The 19,824-nt window shown below is 44.2% G+C and overlaps 2 long non-coding RNA genes across 4 annotated transcripts; one reads left to right on the forward strand and one right to left on the reverse strand.

The window, feature by feature from the left end:
• The first annotated feature begins 159 nt into the window (after window positions 1–159).
• Window positions 160–1,564, forward strand: LOC134455918 (uncharacterized). Of its 2 annotated transcripts, XR_010036207.1 has the most exons (3): window positions 160–407; window positions 843–1,015; window positions 1,464–1,564. It is a non-coding gene; the product is annotated as an uncharacterized LOC134455918 (long non-coding RNA). The 2 variants fall into 2 exon arrangements; XR_010036206.1 differs by lacking the exon at window positions 1,464–1,564 and having other exon boundaries at window positions 843–1,282.
• LOC134455917 (uncharacterized) lies at window positions 1,101–4,908 on the reverse strand. 2 transcript variants are annotated; one of them, XR_010036205.1, is made up of 6 exons: window positions 4,330–4,908; window positions 3,967–4,059; window positions 3,467–3,554; window positions 2,898–3,037; window positions 2,398–2,531; window positions 1,101–2,273 (listed from the first exon to the last, which is right to left on the reverse strand). It is a non-coding gene; the product is annotated as an uncharacterized LOC134455917 (long non-coding RNA). The 2 variants fall into 2 exon arrangements; XR_010036204.1 differs by lacking the exon at window positions 4,330–4,908 and having other exon boundaries at window positions 3,967–4,145.
• Between the last annotated feature and the right edge of the window lie 14,916 nt (window positions 4,909–19,824).

The raw sequence follows: 19,824 nt of genomic DNA on the forward strand, positions 1-19,824 counted from the left end.
AGACAGCTAGTTGTGTTACAAAGCTGAGCTAAAGGAAGGCCCCAATGCATTATATTGCTGTTCACTTACTGTAGATGATGCTTTAATACAAAGTCATCTACAGTTATTTAGCTGTGTATTTTGGTTACATTGTTTAATGTGAGGTATACCTTCCTTAAAGGTAGGGTTGGAGATCTTTGAAAAACGGTTCCTGTGAGCTATATTTTTGAAAATACACAGCCCGCCTCTCCCTTCAGCCCTCCCCTCAAAGCCACGCCTTCAAAACACATGAACGCGCATGCAGTCTGTCAAGTGTTCGGATTATCCCGGGAACCCACGAGAGCTCACGAGGCGGGGGGGCGGGCTAGAAGCCACGACAAAGCGACTAGCCAAGCTAACTTCCAGCCATGGCACTGTCTCCGGCTACGGTAAGAATGTTCAACATCACAATAAACGCACAGGCCGTCATGGTTGCCATTTCAAGAAATATTGATGACAGTAGATGTATACTAGATTAGTTATTGAACTTGACTTGATACGTGTTACTTAGATATCTCATTCTAACTTCCTAACACTGATGACAGATGCTATACTGTCATCCCTAGACAGTAGTTCTAGCCAGTAGCTACAGTACTGACACATGGATTTATTTTGACAGATGTGTACCGCAGTATACATTTTACTATTGTATTTATATATAGGCCTACCCGACACCACAATCCGTAGTGTTTTAGGCTATGACTTCAGATTTCACTTGGGTTGTCGCACGCGCAGACACAGGGACAGAGGGAGTAAAGAAAAACAACCGAACTGATCAACGCTAATGAAATTGTTTTGGCTGACGATATTTTCATATGCTTTAGACCTTCCACGACCACGAGAGCTCCAGCTCTGACTTTCCTGGCCCATCACAATCATAACGACCTAACAGCCCAGTAGGACCGATGGCCAGAGATGGAGGAGGAGGAAGATAGACGCAGCAGAGGTCGGGGGTATTGATTAGGGAGACTCCAACAGAATTGACGCCCTGCTAACTGTAAGGATGTACATTCATCCCTCAATAACATTGTCCTGCTGTATTCCTCCAGATGTGTAAGTATTGTAATGGATGTTATCACAACGGATGTACTCTATATCGCAACACGAGTAGGCTACACGAGTACACCTGTTGTGATAACCATTACAATATTTCTACTCCTATGAGTAGTAGTGTGATATTACATGGTTGTAGGTACACAACACCAGTGGTAGTTCAAGTACATCCATAAAAGCCCATCTACTTCATACATCTGTGTAACCCCTGGCACAACACCAGTTTGTAAGAAATTGACTGAAAACGTTGTATGCATATAATTGGCACATCTTTATTTATATACACAATAATGATTGCTTATGTCCATATTGGTCTTATTGTCAATAGAGTTATTTAGTCCCCATCATCAAATAGAAAATGCACTACATAAAATGTATTTATTGCTTTGCAGGCCTTGATTCAATCATTGAATTTGAAGCAATCCCATCGGTTACTGCAGCGTGCCCTGACCCGTGACCCCAGTTTGATGTTCGACCTGGCACATGACATCTGGTCCTCAGTCACAGCCCAGTAGCACAACCAACCTGGCGCCTCTGCGCAATCTGTAAGGAGATGCCCATGAACATTGAAAGGAAATGCTGTGGTGTTCTCAGTTTTGATAAGACTTTGGGCTGATGTAGGACCAGGTGAGAGAAACGGTCTCTTCAGGCATGCAGCCTACAGACAGTATGGGGCACTTGAACAGGGCTGACCTTGTAATACACAGTACAATACCCAGGATTAGCCAGGGTTACCCTGCTCCACTAGAGCAATATAAAAGGTTTATACAGAGTACGGTATAAAACACACAAACCGGCAGTGTGCAGACTATTTTTCATTATCTGTAGGAGCATTCATCTGTACATCTCACCTTTTTGGTTTGGAACCACGTTTGTCTTGTTACCATTGTTTTTTTCATACATAGAAAATAAATGCAACCTGTCAAATGTTCTTCTGATTGTGGTCTTGTGGAATATATAAATTATGTAACCATGCATTTTCAGTCAGAGAATGAATTAAAAAAAAGCCACACAGTCAAATTGTGTCCACCAATATTTACTGTCATTGAAATGTATGGACAATTTAAACAATGTATTACACATGACACTAGATACATTACTTTATACTATATTTACAGTTGTCATTACCACACAAAAACTCTGGGAAGGTGGGTAAGTGCAGCAACTGTGAAGGGCCTAGTTTGAGGTTGGAGGCGTCTGTGCTGTAAAAAGATAAACAGAATTAGAAATCACATATCTGACAGTAGCTCCAGTGACATTTTAAATGTAAGTAACCTGGGTTGTTGGGGCAGGGACACCAAAAATAACTCCTTTATCTGGGCTCACCTGGTTGTGAGTGTCTGCGGTCAGCCATCCCTCTTAGGGTAGAAAGTCTTCTGCGCAGGACGGTGCCCTGAAGGTTGACGTTCACAGTATGCAGCCTTCATGTCCTGGAACTTTTATTGTGCAATTTTCCATATCTGTAACAAGCAATGTGTTAGACTATATTAGGGCTTCATTACATCAAATTACACAGCAGGGTTTTACAGGGTGTTGGCTACAGTCCCAGGACCTAAGTGGACTTGTGTGCCTTGCTCAAGTGCACTTCAGCTGTGGATGGAGGTGTAGGTAGGGAGAGGTAAGGATGGGATTTCAACCTGCTTCTCTCTGATCTTAGGACCACCTCTCACCATCAGGTGATGGCTGGCTGCTACCTCAAATTTCATTCATGGCCCTAGTTATGTTCTGTAATCAGCATTGTTTTGACCTTACACAAATAAATGTAAATGCATTCTGCACCATGGGGGGCTGTGAAGACCTTTGAGAATATTTGCAGAACTACATACTGAATTGAGCCATCCGCCTTTCTCTTGGTTGGTGTGTTGAGATGGTGACTGCAGTCCAGGCTTCTTGGATTGGAGGAGAAAAGCTGTGGCTTTTACTGGCATAAGTATGTGGTTGTGGAAGGACCCTGTCGGCTGTTGACCTGAGGGAAAAAAGAGCACAAATTGCATATTAGCACAGAGCCCATGCTTAGACCATAGACAGATAAATCAGCTGGCACAATCTGCATGCAACCAACAGAACCTAGAAAGAGAAAGATTAGCAGCAATACACAAAGGGGACAAGTATACAAAAACATGCAAAGTGTTCTGATAAGGTGCATGGAGGTAGTCTGTGTTGATTCCAGCAACCTCAAAGACTGAAAAGTGTCCCAGTGTGTTGAATTGAAAACTTGGCGCGTGCGCGCGCACACATAGGAATATCATAATTTAGTGTATCAATTACAACTACAGGATCTGTTCGCTTTTGTCAGATAGAACCATTGTTTTTCAAAGGCAGATCATTCCAAAAAGGATAGTAGTATCTGCAACTGGACGAAATTACACCCACAAACATGAATAAAAAAGGCCACCAGTGTGCGGTGATTCATTCTTCATTTACTTGGCAGCCTTGATATGTTGTGAAACAGGAGCAAGGAGCAGCTATGGAAAACACCACACCTTGGAATGGACAAAGCAGAACATTTCAATATAACCAGGGTAAAACAAATAATGTACCGGCATCTCCATGTGATCATTCAGTGTAGCCATCACAATAAAGATCTGCCGTGTAGCCGTCATGGTCATTAGGTGGTATTTATCAAATGCAAAACTACCGTCTTCTCAAAAACGACATCAGCGAGTTAACAACATTACACCCACAATCATGTAAACATTTGAAAACCCAAGGCAATCTATTTTGCAATGCTGGGGCGTCGAACTGGTTGTGCTTGTGCTTGCTACTATTACCAGAGTCATACAACAGAGACGTACCAAAGCAAAACATGCAAACGATATATTTTTGTAAACCACTAGAAAGACATGGGCTTTGCTGGTCAAAGTAATGTGTGCGTAAACATGGTAGGTTACTTACTACGGGGTGGATCCGTATTTAGCAACTGAACGCGGATGGAGAAGGGGTGCTTCCGTCCTCCTCCCAGCTGGTTTGTCTGGCTCGTTCGCACAACTAGCAGCAAAACACACAAGAGTAACCGTCTGAGTTACACATAGCAATTCTGAAAACGTGTTCATGTGCACAGAATAAATGCCACAGGGGGGAAAAAACACAAAAAATAAAGCGATTGAGGTAGCAGCTATGTTAAGCAAGGTAGCAGCTAGATATGTTGGAGCTTGAGCTAATCCTCTGACCCCTCTCAATGGATACTTGCTTAAAAAAGACACCACTGTGTCCTAAACCAATTCACAAAATATTATACAGACAAATATATTATCTCACCTCTCGATTAGAAATATGGTCACCAAATCGTATTTGAAGCCGCTGCCGTAGCCGACATCTGTGTCCAAGAGTGTCAGGTCCCATTTCAAATTTTCAGCCCGTGTTGGAGTCTGGTCTTGCGAGTCCGATGATAATCCAAGGGAGTATGTTATCCTGACATGGTTAGTCTACTGTTCCAAAAGCCAAAGTTCTTCCTGTAGCTCTGCAAAAGCCACCAAAGTTTCCAAGTAGCTCAGCCTGCTGCTAACTCTCGTTACCTTGCTACTAGCCGAGTGATGATGAGCCTTGTCGCGTGTGCATGAATGATGGGGGCGGGGTCGGTCAAGTTCACGAGTCGGTGAACGCGCAGGGAGGAGGGGTGAGTGCTGGCGGTTGATGGACGTGTCAGAAACCAATAGAAGTGATGATGAGTATTACTTCTATTGGTTGCCGTTTTCTTCTGACTACGCCCTCTACACTGGACCAAAAGATTTCGTTTTTTTTCCAAACACTCTATTTCAATGGGTGCTATGGCGTCATGAGGAGTTTTTCAGATGATATGGTAAAATATGTGCCAGAAAAACATCTCCTATCCCACCTTTAAGGCCACCACGTCAGATATGGATTAAATAGGACTCAGACCTGTAACCTTCCAATGTCAAGACCAGCTTCGTAACCGTTAGGCCACGGTTGCCCCCCAGCCCAATTTTCACGCTGTGTTAAGACTAAAGACATGTATACTAAAGAAAGATAGAGTTGGGATGTTAGTATCAGGACTCAAGGAATGCTAAGATTGCCTCATTCGTCGTAGCAACGCGTCTGTATTCAATCTTGGTAGTTTCAGAGAGGAATCATTCCTCTTATGAGTGTGTGTGTACAACTTGTGTCTACAGAGCGTCGTACGAGGTTGATTCATTCATCTGAGGGTAGCCGTTCGTCTTCTCTGTGGAATCTCAGGAGCGTAACTGTAAAATGCATTTATTAGTCACAGAGTTGGCACAATTTCAGCCATAGCATATTGGGACTGTCTGAAGAATGATACTTTCCGTAAGAGATACATAACGGAAGAGATAATGTACAGTAAAGACAAATTCCACTGCAGTGAGCCTTTGGTTTCAGTAAATAAACTGAATAAATACAAAAAAAGCTGATTTCACATCAGTTCGTCTGACTTCACCAAGTCAACGATAGATATGCTTATGCTAATTTACAGCAGACTGGTTAGGAATATGTTTTGAAGATACATATATTGGAACAGATCCCAGTATTACTACTCATCATCACCCACTATTCTGGTCCAAAAAATGATTATTCCCATGTAAGGGGAGAAAATCAACTTCCATTAACTTTTGGCTGAAGTAAGAGAACATAAACGTTTGCATTTGGAGCAGTTTTATATCCAAATGCCTTGTTTTCGTTGTTGCTCTAAAAAAAGTACCTTGTAAAGTGCTTACAATTGCAGACTACTTTTAAAAAACGCCATTACGGAAGGGATACCAATATTGCACTAATATCACCCATTTCTGTTCTTGTCCAGAAAATATGAAGCTTCTTTACAGTAAACGTTATCCCTGCATGTGGAGAGGAATTCATCTTCAAAAAAGTTTAGCAGCCTCTAAAGTTCATGTTTGAACCAAATGTGCCTTATGTTTTAACAATTTGTCTTCAGATGTGTCTTTTCTTTGTCACTGATGCAAACAAACATCTTGTGAAGCGCCTACGGCAGTGAAGACTACATTCAATGATTTAAAAAAAAGAAATCAATGCTTAGAGCTTTTCTATGCACACATGCACACCGATGCTGGTCCAACCAATATCCATACAGACAACATGTGTGTGTGTGTGTGTGTGTGTGTGTGTGTGTGTGTGTGTGTGTGTGTGTGTGTGTGTGTGTGTGTGTGTGTGTGTGTGTGTGTGTGTGTGTGTGGTTTGCAATTCATTAGGTACTGCAAATGAATTATAAAACTACAGGTAGGCTATGTTGTGTGCATGTTTGGTTCTCTCACTCCCCCCTGTCTCTCTCACTCCTTCTCTCTCTCTCTCTCGCTCTGTGTTTGTGTGAAGAGAGAGAGAGAGAGAGAGAGAGAGAGAGAGAGAGAGAGAGAGAGAGAGAGAGAGAGAGAGAGAGAGAGAGAGGTAGATGAATGCAGACTCTCCTCTGCTGATGAATGTTAGTGTGACTCATCAGTAGATGTTTCGCAGTGCTACGGAAGAAGACCTTGAAAGTAAGTATACAATAACTTTTCCCGGAAAAGAGAGAGCATCATTTAAATGCATTGCCTAGCTGCAGTACGAAATGGAGAAGGGAAATGAAAGATAACACATTTGGTTTGTGTGTGTCTGCGTCCCTGTGTGTGTGTGGGTGTGCGTGTGTGCGTGTGTGTGTGTGTGTGTGTGTGTGTGTGTGTGTGTGTGTGTGTGTGTGTGTGTGTGTGTGTGTGTGTGTGTGTGCATGCCTGCGTGTACAAACTTGTTTGTGTGTGTGTGTGTATGTGTGTGTGTGAAGGGAAATGAAATAGAAGCTTTTGGAAGATCTCAGGCATTTCACTAAATCCTCCACAGAATAAACCTGCGTCTTCAGTTGAGTTGGAACGTGTGTGCGCCTGTCTGTGTGTGGTGTGTGTGTGTGTGTGTGTGTGTGTGTGTGTGTGTGTGTGTGTGCGCGCCCGCGCTCGTGTGTGTGTGCACGCGCGTGCGCTCGTGTGTGTGTGTGTGTGTGTGTGTGTGCGCATGTGTGTGTGTGTGTGCGCATGTGTGTGTGTCTCACAAACTTTCCAGAGTCAAGCATACGCACACACTCCATGCAATCCCTGAGATTGATGCCAAAGTTTACAGAAATGCCAAGGGTTATAAGCTTCATATGTTAGCCCTGGAATAGACACACGCAAGTACTCCAAATGTGCTTTTGAAAAGCCCCACTAGACACACACATACAGTAGCCTATATCACGAAAGTGAATACACCCTTCACAGTTTTTGCAGATTTGTGAGTATATCTTTTCATAGGAAAGCATTACAGAAATTTCACTTTGACACAAAGATTAGTGACCTTTTAACAACACATTTAACCGCTTAAATTTCTTGTTCACTCAGAAAAAAACAAAATACAGCCATTAATGTTTGAACATGTACCCACAAAAGTGAGTACACCCCAGATTAAAATCCAGTAGAGAAGGGGCCGTGTTGGCTCGAATCGTCTCGAAATGAAAAGGGATTAAAAAGGAGGTCAGCAGTGTGCGTTTCAACCTTTCTTTGCATTGAACTTTTACATTTTGAGTGTGCACCTGACTTAAATAGATTGGTGTGAGATTTGAATGCAATCCTATGGAGAATATCATGATCTGCTTCAGTAGTCACAGTGCATGTTGACATGCATGTTTCTTTTAGGTGTATTTCAGATTGCCAATGTTGACAGCATCTAATGAGAGGATACATTTTTTTTTAAAGCTCACTTGTTTACCACCACACATGCTTGACACCATCTAAAGTAAATTTGTTTATTATTAAAGGAACAGTCCAACGTGTTTCAATAATAAAGCGTGTTCTTCTCTGACCTGAGATGAGCTCCTCCCGACCTGCCTCGTCTTCGAACGCGCCCCCAGTCAGCAACGCGTACGGACCAAACTCATTAGCATTAGCTTGTCTCAGCTTTGCTGACGGACGCATTTGGTGCCTTAAGTTAGAAGTGACCAAATTGTTCCACGTGTTCCCTATTTAAACATCCCTGCACAACTAGTAAATCGATCCAAATGTTGTTGCACAAAATGAAACTTTTGGATTGGTCATCTCATCTCAGGTCAGAGAAGAACACACTTTGTTATTGAAGCACGGTGGACTGTTCCTTTAATAAATTGTTCAAAATGTTACTTTAGAAAAGGGATGTAGTCATTATTGATGTGCACTGTATGTACATAAAAGCACATGCAAAGATAACACACACACACACACACACACACAAACACACACACACCTCCCATATACCGTATCCATGTGTTTCTCTGGGGCCGAGCAGCTAAAATAGCATTAGGAACTCTGGCTCTGGCACTTAGCGTCGCTGGGTGCTGTAAACAGATTGGGCTGGGATTTGCTAAAGCCCTTAACAAAGACACGCAGGCGGAGGCGCCAACATAAACAGCTAAGACATCCGAGCTGCTTGGGGAGGTAATGACTTGGATATTACATGCACACACACACACACACACACACACACACACACACACACACACACACACACACACACACACACACACACACACACGCAGGGAAGCTTTGGGGGGCAAAGGGGTCAGCTGTCCTGGGCCCATGGAAATGGCCCATAATAGAGTCCTCATTACATGAAATGTATTGGGTGGGGGGGCTTTTCAGATGACTTTGTCCTGGGCTCAGCTAAAGCTGTCAGCTGCCCTGCACACGCGCACACACACACGCACGCACACACACACAGACAGACACACACACACACACACATGCACAAACAGACGCACATGCACAAACGCACGCGCACATGAAAAGCATTGATGAGCAATCACGACAAACACACGCACGCACACACACACACACACACACACACACACACACACACACACAAGCATGCACATGAGAGGCACTGATGAGAAGAATGTTAGAGACATCCCAGCAGCAATCACACACACACACACACACACACACACACACACACACACACACACACACACACACGCGCGCGCACGCGCACGAGAGAGAGAGAGAGAGAGAGAGAGAGAGAAAGAGAGAGAGAGAGAGAGAGAGAGATGAGAAGGTAATGAGAGCAGGATGTTCGAGGCGTGCAGAGATCAATTCCTTTGAATAAGCAAGAACACATTATGTCAAGGCAAAGGCAATGCTGTCTGCTGTCTACTATTGATCATGGCTGTACTCAGAGAGAGAGAGAGGGAGAGAGAGAGAGAGAGAGAGAGAGAGAGAGAGAGAGAGAGAGAGAGAGAGAGGGAAAGAGAAATGATGAGGCAAATTCAAACAAATACGAGGAGAAAGGACCAAAAAGAGAAAAGCAAGCGAGCAATGTAGAGATGGCATGAGCAGGATGCAAGGGCGTAACTTTATGCTGACAATTGGGGGGGGTCAAGATTTCCATCTAAATGAATTAAATGCAGTGCAATGCAGTCCACCAACGATTCTGCTTCTCAGTTTTTCGGTGCCGTTTTGCCATACATTGCATTTCCCAGCAAAAACCAATGGTGACGTGATTAAACTATCCATTTATTTATTGAATCATTCACTTTTGTAAAAAGTGGAGTTTTGAATTTAAAGTATATTTCACACTTTTGCTGTGATTTTCTCATACAGTAGTTGCAGCTTTCTACTACACCATAAATGTAATGTCAGTTAATGTTATGCATCTCCTCTACACTGTGGGAGACCAAGAAACATGTCAGCCAAAAACCTTTTTGGTAAAAACCTCTTGAATTCAGGTAAATGCCCAGGACACAGAGGAATCACAGAAACCGTATTAAAAATATATATCAAATTTTATTAAACAAACATTAGGAATGAATTGTCCTTTAAAATAGCCTAAGCAAATACAAAATAAAATAAATGAAACAAAGGCAGTTCAGTTATGGCGCGGGTGCGCCTCCGTAGGCTCCGTATAGGAGCGCAAGTCGTGGCCTTATCGAGGTGCGTGGGGAAGCCCTGGTCGTGACGTCACGGCTTCGACGATCGGCAGGGAAGGGAATCCCCGATGACATAATAATAATAATAATAATAATAATTGTATTTGTATAGCACTGTGTCATACAAGGCATGTAACTCAAAGTGCTTAACAAATGGGAAAAAACATTGTTAGAGATAGATTTAAAAGGAGAGGTATAGAGGAGAGGCAGAAAAAGCAGGAAGGCAGAGGAAGAAGAGATAGACAGAGAATGTAGAGTCATAAGGTCAACGTAGGTTAGGACCAGGATTCTTAGATGTGTAAGGTCCATAGTGGCTGGGCCTATCATAAGTCATAGATAGTCACACAGAGATTGGGCGCTCAGGTGCGGCCCCTGGTGGCATCAGGGGTGAGGAAAAACTCCCTTTCGCTTGATTCATAGTTTGTGAGGGGGAAAAAAAGCTCAGTGAGGTCTGAGAAAAAAGACCCCCTGTAGTCAGGAAGAAACCTCAGGCAGAGACCAGCGTCCACCTAGGGGAGCCCCCTGCCAGGGCTGGATTGCGAGTAGTAAGGGCGCTGCGGCGGCTGGGACACTATGACGCCTTGGCAGCTAGGAGTTGGCAAGGATGAAGAGGTGGGTCTTCAGCTGCTTCTTAAAGGAGTCGACGGAGGTGGCTGATCGGATCTCGATGGGGAGGGCGTTCCATCTCTTGGGCGCATAGCAGGCAAACGCGGCGTCGCCGATCTTCTTCTGCGGGGGGGTGGGGGTCCTTAGCAGCTTGGCATCAGTGGACCTGAGAGCTCGAGCAGGGGCATAAAAAGAGAGCATGTCTGAGATATAGCTAGGGGCAAGTCCATTTAATGCTTTAAATACTGTGAGCAGAATCTTAAAGTCGATTCTGTATAAGACAGGTAACCAGTGCAGGTCTGCCAAGACAGGAGAGATGTGCTCTCTCATTCTGGTTCTTGTTAGGATTCTTGCCGCAGAATTTTGAATGAGTTGCAATTTGTCAATTAATTTTTTTGGGAGACCGGAGAAAAGAGTATTGCAGTAGTCTATCCTACTGGTGACAAAGGCATGAATAAGTTTCTCAGCGTCTTGTCGGGGGGCCAAGCCGCGCACTCTGTTGACATTTCTAAGATGGAAAAAAGCAGATTTTGTTATCTTGTTGATGTGAGGCTCAAAGCTCAAATCCGAGTCTATGACCACACCTAGGCTAGTAACCTTATCTTTAATGTGTATGCTTAGGTCACCTAGGCTTGAGTGGAGTTTTGCACGTTTTTTCTTAGGCCCAATGAGCAACACTTCAGTTTTATCTTCATTTAATTTTAGGAAGTTACTGTTCATCCAATCTGTAATGGCAGACATGCATTTAGTCAAGGCATGAATGGCAGTGGTTTGGCTAGGCTCGACAGAGATATATAGTTGAGTGTCATCGGCATAGCTATGAAAATCAACATTGTGCTCTCTGATGATGGAGCCCAGGGGCAACATATAGAGAGAGAAGAGGAGAGGGCCCAAGCAACTACCCTGAGCAACTCCAAAAGGCACATCATACTTGTTGGAGACGTATTCTCCGATGGTGACAAAAAACTGTCTTCCTGTAATATATGTTTTGAACCACTCTAAGACGTGACCGGACAAGCCTACCCAAGATTCAAGGCGGTCAATTAGTATGTTGTGGTCTATCGTGTCAAAGGCGGCACTGAGGTCGAGGAGGATAAGTGCTGAAACTTTGTTTGCGGCAGTGTTGAGCCTAAGATCACTTATTATTTTGGTTAGTGCTGTTTCGGTGCTATGGTTGGCTCTAAAGCCTGATTGGAATTTTTCCAAGATATCATTCCCAGCCAGATGTTGATTAAGCTGTTTAAATACAACTTTTTCTAGTACCTTGCTTATAAAGGGGAGGTTTGATATAGGTCTGTAGTTGTTTAAAGAATTCTGATCTAAATTTGTCTTTTTTAGGAGTGGCTTTACCATGGCTGTTTTGAATGAGCTTGGAAAAATGCCTGTAAGCATAGAGGTGTTAACAATTTGCAGTAAAGGTGCTGCTAAGCAACCAAGTACGTTTTTTAGCAGATATGTGGGGATCGCGTCAAGGCTGCAGGTAGACTGCTTACTTTCCCTGACTATTTTACAGAGGTCGTCCTCTGTAATTGGACAAAACTTTTGGAAGCTCTCAGGTCTCCTAGGGGGGTTTAACCCTCCCCTCGGTGTATCGTCTGAGTGGGCGACAGAGGTTGCTGCGTTTCCACCTTGGATGTCTTCTCTAATGTCGGCAATCTTTTTATTAAAAAATCTAGCAAATTCCTCGCACTTGGCATGTGATGCTGCATTTAGGTTGTTATTGCTATGTGTTGGATTAAGCAGGTGGTCAATAGTGGAAAACAGAACTTTCGCATTATGCTGGTTGTCTGTTATGATTTTGGAAAAATATGCTTTTCTCTCTGAGCGTACCGCATTATTGTAGGAGGAGATCTCATCCCTAAGGGATTATCTGTGGACTTCTAATTTAGTTTTCCTCCAAAGACGCTCGGTTACTCTGCATTTTCTTTTTAAGGCTCTAAGTGAGTCATTCATCCAAGGTGAATACCTAGCTCTGGTTCTTGTCGTCGTTCTAATTGGAGCTATGTTATCTAGAATTCCTCTTAAGTTGTTGTTGAAGCTATCAACCATTTCATCAGGTGTGCAGTGACCATTTAGTAGGTCACCTGATTTGATGAGGTCTGAAATCTTAAGCTCAGCAGAGGCATTAATGCGTCGTCTGTGAATGACATTGTTGGGTGTGCTAATTTGTGTTGAAATGTCAAAATCAAAAAACACACAGTGGTGGTCGGAGAGGCCGACGTCCGTGACCGATATATTGTTGATATCAAGTGCATGTGAAATAACAAGGTCAAGTGTGTTGCCTTTTCGATGGGTAGGCTGTTCTGTAACATTCTGGACGAGACCGAATCCATTTAATGTGTCTAAGAAAGACTTGGCTATTGCGTCATCTGATTTATTTACGTGGATATTAAAGTCGCCAGCAATTATTGCTTTGTCATAGTTAGTAAGTACGTCCGACATGAAGGCGGAGAAATCAGATAGAAATGACGAAGAGAATTTCGGTGGACGGTACAGAACAATAATGATCAGTTTGAGGTTTGCTTGGACCCTCATTGCCAAGTATTCAAATGAAGAGAAAGAGCCCAGATTCATCTTAGTACAATTAAATTTGTTGGAGAAAAGTATGGCTACGCCTCCGCCTCGTTTCTTTGGTCTCGGGGCGTGAAGGAATTTGTAATCGGAAGGGCAAGCCTCAATAAAAGTAGCAGCCCCGTCGTCTTTAAGCCATGTTTCGGTAAGGAACATAAAGCTTATGTTTTTGTCCGAGACCAGCTGGTTTACTACGAAGCTTTTGTTGGTCAAGGACTGCACGTTAAGTAATGCAGCATTAACATTCAAAGTAGTAGAGCTATTGTTTATGCGTTCAGGTGCAATCGTAATTAGGTTGTTGTGTACACAACCGGAGGGTCTATATCTGCGAGCTTTCCTACGGGTAGTGACAGCGTGGATAGCTAGTGGGGAACTCTCTATTGGGCACGCAGTGTCTAAATTGGTGTAGTGCTTTGGATTTGAAACACCTGTTAGTCAATCCAAGGACCGATGGGCTTCGAGGGTCAGCTCTAGGTTGGTCGCGAGGAGACGAGCGCCAGATCTGTTTAAGTGCCTTCCATCTCGTGCGAAGAGGTTTCGGCGGTTCCAGAAAGCGGAGAAGTTGTCAACGTAGGGAATGGCTTCTTGGCGGCAGTGTCTCATCAGCCAGACGTGCAGTTGGCGGATTCGGGAGAACTGGAAGGCAGAGAAACAAACAGAGGGGATGGGGCCTGAGATAGCGCATTTTTTTCCAGTGCTGCTAAGGGTATTAATAAGGGAGAGGAAATCGGACTCAAGTTTTTTAGACTGCTGCAGCCGGATGTCATTGGAGCCTGCGTGGACGATGAGAGTTGTGGCAGTAGGATACTGTGACAGCGCGTCCGGCACATTCGACTGGACATCGGCTACGAGAGCTCCAGGTAGGCACCACGTCTGGGCGTTTCGTAGGGTTACGTGGCGAACCATCGAAGATCCTATGAGGACTGTTGATGGTCGCCGGGGTTCTGAATGGGCAGGCTGCTCTCGGGTGATTTGCCTGGGGGTAGCGAGGGTCCGGCGGCTTCTGGGTCGCACTCTTTGTGGTAGAGGCTTGGGCACCTGGTGGGAGGGGGGGACAGGGTCAGTTTCTGCATCGATGACTGAGTCAAGTACAGAAAAACGATTGCTAGTCACTAGAGGTGGTGAACATTTCTGCAGTACTCCCCTGCCGCCGTTAACCACCTCCGTCCAGCTACGACGCGCGGGAGTGGAGCACGGTGGATTCGGGGGGGACTTCATTTGCTGTGGCTGGGGAAAAAAGATAGTGTAGTTAGGTTGGCGCTAGTATTACTGGTTTGGTGTTTCAACGTGGTGTTATGGGATTTTATGACTACCTCGCATTGTAGCCGGCGAATGTCATGTCTAAGTGTTTCAATCGTCATGTTGGCTTTGGCTAGTCTTTCATTAGCATTAGCGTCTCGTCCAGGAAGCGGCCCAACCTTCAACAGCAAAGTTAAGTATCAGCGCAGAGCCAGGTACAGTGCCAACATGGATGGGAAAACAACAACGGGGAAGGAGGAGTCGTACTTCCCTTTAAGTTGTTGTTAGCGCGCGTTGTATCAGATAATGCAGGTCGGGTCTCAGGTCGTCTGGGAGTCAGCCGTCGCGTCGCACCTCGGCAGAAAGCAGGGGTCAGCACAGGCACCAATGCAACAGAAGATAAATACAGCACGCACACTCAGGATACTCTTACGTCCCTTCAGGAGGGCAAAGCAGGCGTTGTATAACTCTGGTCCAGGCAACGGGTTCGTCCGGTTCGGTCCACGGGTTCGTCCGGCGTCGTTCCTGCTCTCCAAGGTCCAGGGTCCGGGGTCCAGTGTCGGCTCGTCTGCTGCTGCGTGCGTCCGATCCCCGCCGAATCTCCCGTAAGTCTGCAAACATCCCTTTTTATACCCAACCCCTTCAACGTCCAGGCAACCGGATAGGTAGAGTCGTAATTGTCCGTGCAGGTGATCACATTCAAAGCAATAGAGTCATTAGTGCGCCGCCAATGAAGAGTCAGTATGTGGGTGGCAGTTAATTAAAACACAAGGTAATCACAGCAAACTAATTGTATCCACAGCACAGCAAACCATAATCACAGCTAACCATGGCTACCGTTCTCGAAACCTTCGTTGCTAACTAATGTAGCAACTAACGACCCAGCTGCGACAAAACTGTTTCTGGAACACTTCGTTCGGACTTACAAAGTACCAATGTTTACAAGTAATGTAGTTAGTCGTTCGTCCGATGTTGGTGCGAACGACGCAGGTGTTCCCGCAAAACGAAGTAGGGGCTGTTCGTTAGTACTACTGTCGGAATTTGAACGACTAGCATGGTTAGCTAGTTCACCTTTGTTTTGGGAAGCACGTCACTCTTGCTCGTGGTTTGGGGCGGGTTCAGGCAGAGTTCAAGCAACATCGATCGATTACTGCCACCAAGTGCACAAGCCTCCGACCCATACTACACCAAATGTCTAGTCATGTGACGAACAGGGCTGAAAAAAAACCCCACCAACACAATATTCAAATAGGGGATAAAAATATTGTCCAAATATAGTAGGCCTAGGAAATTGTATGTTCCACTATCGTGCTTCACGAGCTCCGATCAATCAAAGCTGCGCCAAAAAAAGAACCGTTTGATTACCATCGGGATTTGAACCCACACCAAAAGCAGCATCTCGCATGAATGCAGATTATTTAATTGCTCACATATCTCCACACATAACAAAGCCAATAGCACATTTTGATTAAACTCCAACAAGCATAGGCTACATGGAAATACATGTAGCCTATAAGTTGCCATTGCGAAATGCGCTGTTCACTATTATTTTTAAAAGGCACCAGTGTGCGGTGATCCTTCTTGTAGGCCTATTCCTTGCATTGTAGGCTATGCCTTAGTCCACAAGAACTCCAAACTACATCGTAGGCTACAACAAGTTCAAAAATGGACATTATGCAACTGCCCTAGTATGTTGAAATAGTGCGTAATGGGAAGGCACTCGGAAAGGCGAGCGTGATGACAAGAATAGGACACTTCTTCGCGTTAGGCCTACTAGGTCTTATAGTATTCATATTCTTCTTTTCATTTCAATTCTACTATTGTAATACACGTCTGTCACAAGTAGCCGGCCAATAGGCTACTGTTAAAGCAAATGTTGTTTCAGCAGTGAGCACACTCCAAATAGCGCCATGGCCCATGGCGCACGAAGTGCAGTGCAGTCAGGGGGATCAGAAAACAACACAGCGCATCGTGTCATTCTCTCTCTATCTGTGTGAATTGGGCCATCATTTTGTGTTTTTGTAAAATACAGGTGAAAAGCAATTTGACTTGGCCTTAATGTGACTGCGTGCGTGGCTACGAGGCAAAGACTCTCGGATGCCAGAGCTCCACAAGCGCGCCCAACAGCACGCGTGGATCGGCCACTTTACGCACACACAGAGAGGTTGGATAAACAGTTGCGCAGAGGAATAGGCACCTGCGTTTAATGTAGGCCTATCTTACTGAGGGAATCGAAATCTTGTCACACTGAAAATGCCTTCGCGCTTACCATTCACCGCCCATTGCTCTTCATTGATGGTGATGTGTAGACCGACATTTGGTTATTGCATTTAATGGGGTGGATTTTGGGGATATGATTGTGTTAACAGGTCTTTTCCGACGTTGAAGGACTTTAAATGTGCCATGTTTACAGACATTAACGGCCCCTTCCATAGGTCCCTTCCTGCGGGTCTTTATGTAGGCCCCCTACAACGGCAATAATGGCAGTTCCACCCGCTTACGTTGCGCGTAAAGACGCGTGCAGACTGGAAAATTAAAGAAACATTCTGATATGTTTTATTAATTCTCAAGCGTAATTTCAGTTATCATTTCAAGCAGCATTTAACTGCAATCTGCCTGGCCATGACCTGTTGAAAGTGTTGCGTTGCCCATGAGCGTGAGAATGACTTCGCTTGCCGTTCTGGAAAAAAGATGTGATGGGTGGTTATTATAGGCTATTCACCGGGGATTGAACTCACGCCTCCGATAAGGAAACGGCAAACGTGTTTGAAATTCCGACATTCTAACCACTCACTCACCAACCGTGCTTCCATATTAGTGGTAGGCTATAGCCTACAATATTAAACATTATATGCAGAACCTACAAATAATACATGGTGGATTGTAATGTCGCATTTGGTAACTGCAGTTGAAGAGGGGTGAAGTCGGGGACATGATTGTGTTGACAAAGATTGTGGACTTTGATAGATGTATAGCCTGAATTTGACAGGCACTGTGTGAATTTGACAGCGTCACTGCTTTGCGACAAATGCACCCGAGCTGAGGCGAGACACTCCGAGCATTTCCGACAACTTCATCGTGCGTCTGAACTTACTTGGTTGGAATTTCATCGGACTTACTCCGTACCTACATCGGACTTTGTTGGTTTGAGGCTTTCGAGAAATCATCGTTGTTGGTTAGTTGTTGTGTCGGACTTCGTTCGTACTTACTTGGTCCGAAGGCTAATTTTGGTCGGATTCGAGAAATCCACCCCAGTATGTATATAAAACCACAGCAAACCCAAATAGTAAATAAACACGGCAAACAAATAAACAAAATCCCCACAGCTCCCAGCAGCCTGCCTGCCTGACACATACTTCACAAACATACAATTTCTCTGAAGCCTATGTCTTGTGTATGTGGACAAATAGACAATAAATCTGCCTTTGACTTCTGACCTTTTATTCCAATTTCAATGGAAAACACATGACATATTGGTAGGCATGCCACTTCAAATTAGTAAATCCAAACAAAAGCAGAAAAAACAGGCCTATCTGTACAGTATATCAAAACAAAAAAGAATGTCCTTTACCTTGGCATGTGCACACCACTTGAATTTACTATCTGTATAAGCTTACCACATATTAAGACATGTTATCAGGGTAGACATGTCATATTAGGCTGCACTTAACCCTCTGAGGTCTAAGGCCTTTCAGAGGCTTTTAGGCTGCTTGCACCACCCTGACATTTTCAAGTATTTTCAACTAACAGTAAGCATCTATGCAAAAGTGGAATATATGGTTGTATTCTGAAAAGCCTGACAAGAAATAATCTGAAAGAAAATTGGGTGTCATACAAACATGTTTTATTTAAATTGAGGATAAACACAACTGTACAAAAAACAGGTTTCAGTTACAGATTTGTTTTTGGAGACATGTCAAATTTTCCTCTGAAGGGCATTCAGTCCTCTGTGTGTTAACATGTGTCATACCATGCTACATATTTGAGAAACACACACACACACACACACACACACACACACACACACACACACACACACACACACACACACACACACATTGCCCAATTCAGTTGAAAGCACCAAATACCTGTTAGCGTCTCTGTGTAAAAGAAACAAACTGTGTGCACACTGACTTCTTGGTTAAGAGGTCCAATTTTTCCTGATGAACGTGACATATGGCAACATGATTCTGTTGTGTCATACTGTAGTTGAGCATAACCAAGACTTCAATCGTCTGAGAGCACTAAAGCTCCTCTCTGCCTCAGAGGAAGACACTGGCACCACAAGTTGTAACCTCACCAGAGTTTCAACTTCAGTGTCTCTTAGAATGTTTGTAGCCTCACCACAGCAACTGTACATGTAATTGTGCTTGAACATAGGCAGCTGGATTTCCAGCAGTTGGGCATTAATTTCAGGATAGTCAAGAATGACTGGATCAATGATTCCAGACAGCAAGGTGTTCTCCAACTTTTGCAAGGTAAGAAGACCACTCTGCTGGAAACGCTCTGTGAACTGTGTATCAATTGCATCAAGCACTTTATAAAACTCAATCCTAAAGTGTTCCACAGGAGTTTGAGGAGTGAAACCACTTGCTACTCCACTATAGCGCTTGGGTGGCTGTCTGACTCTTGGCATTGTAATGGGCTCTAGGTGTAAAGATTTCACAACTGTAGACGCCTTCTCAAAAAGGCTTAAGAAAGCCTCATCACTTCTCTTGTCATTTAAAGTAGACTGTACTGTACGAACAGCAGCCTGCATTCCAGAAATGGTCTGTGTCCTTCTCTGAAGAGAACAGTTGAGACACTCTAGCTCTCCAATAACAGCTTGTGCAATCACAAGACCAAGTACAGTACTGCCTCGCAGAAACTGTTGAAGGAGACCATTTGCAGTGGCCGCAGTGGGTGAGTCAGTCCCTGCCATTTCCTCTAAGGCAGCGAGGATGGAGTCGTACTGTGTCAAAACAGAATGTATGGCACCGTGTCTAACGGTCCACCTTGTTGCGCACAGTGGTTTTAGGGCACTTGAGGTTCCATGCTCAGCTTTGGCAATCTGATGAAACATCTGCTTGAATTTGCCTGACTGTCCACACAAAACACCTAATTGGTGAACCCAGTCAAGCGCATCTCGCACAACTATTGATGCTACGCATGCCTTCTGGATTATCAAATTTACACAGTGTGCTCCACAATGCACATATAACGCCAGTGGCTGTTTCTCTCGAATAAGTGCCTGTGTGCCACAATATTTCCCAGACATATTTCCTGCACCATCGTAGGTTTGCCCACGCAGTGCTGACACAGGTAAATTTAGTCGGCAAAGAACGTCTAATGCTACCTTTGATAGACATTCCCCAGTTGTCTCAGTCACAGAGTACATTCCAACAAATTCCTCGTGAGGATTCAAATCCTCATCCACATAGCGAAGACAAATGGATTCTTGCTCTTTTCCAGAT

This window comes from Engraulis encrasicolus, chromosome 9 (genome assembly GCF_034702125.1).
Source record: "Engraulis encrasicolus isolate BLACKSEA-1 chromosome 9, IST_EnEncr_1.0, whole genome shotgun sequence".
NCBI classification, from domain to species: Eukaryota; Metazoa; Chordata; class Actinopteri; order Clupeiformes; family Engraulidae; genus Engraulis; species Engraulis encrasicolus.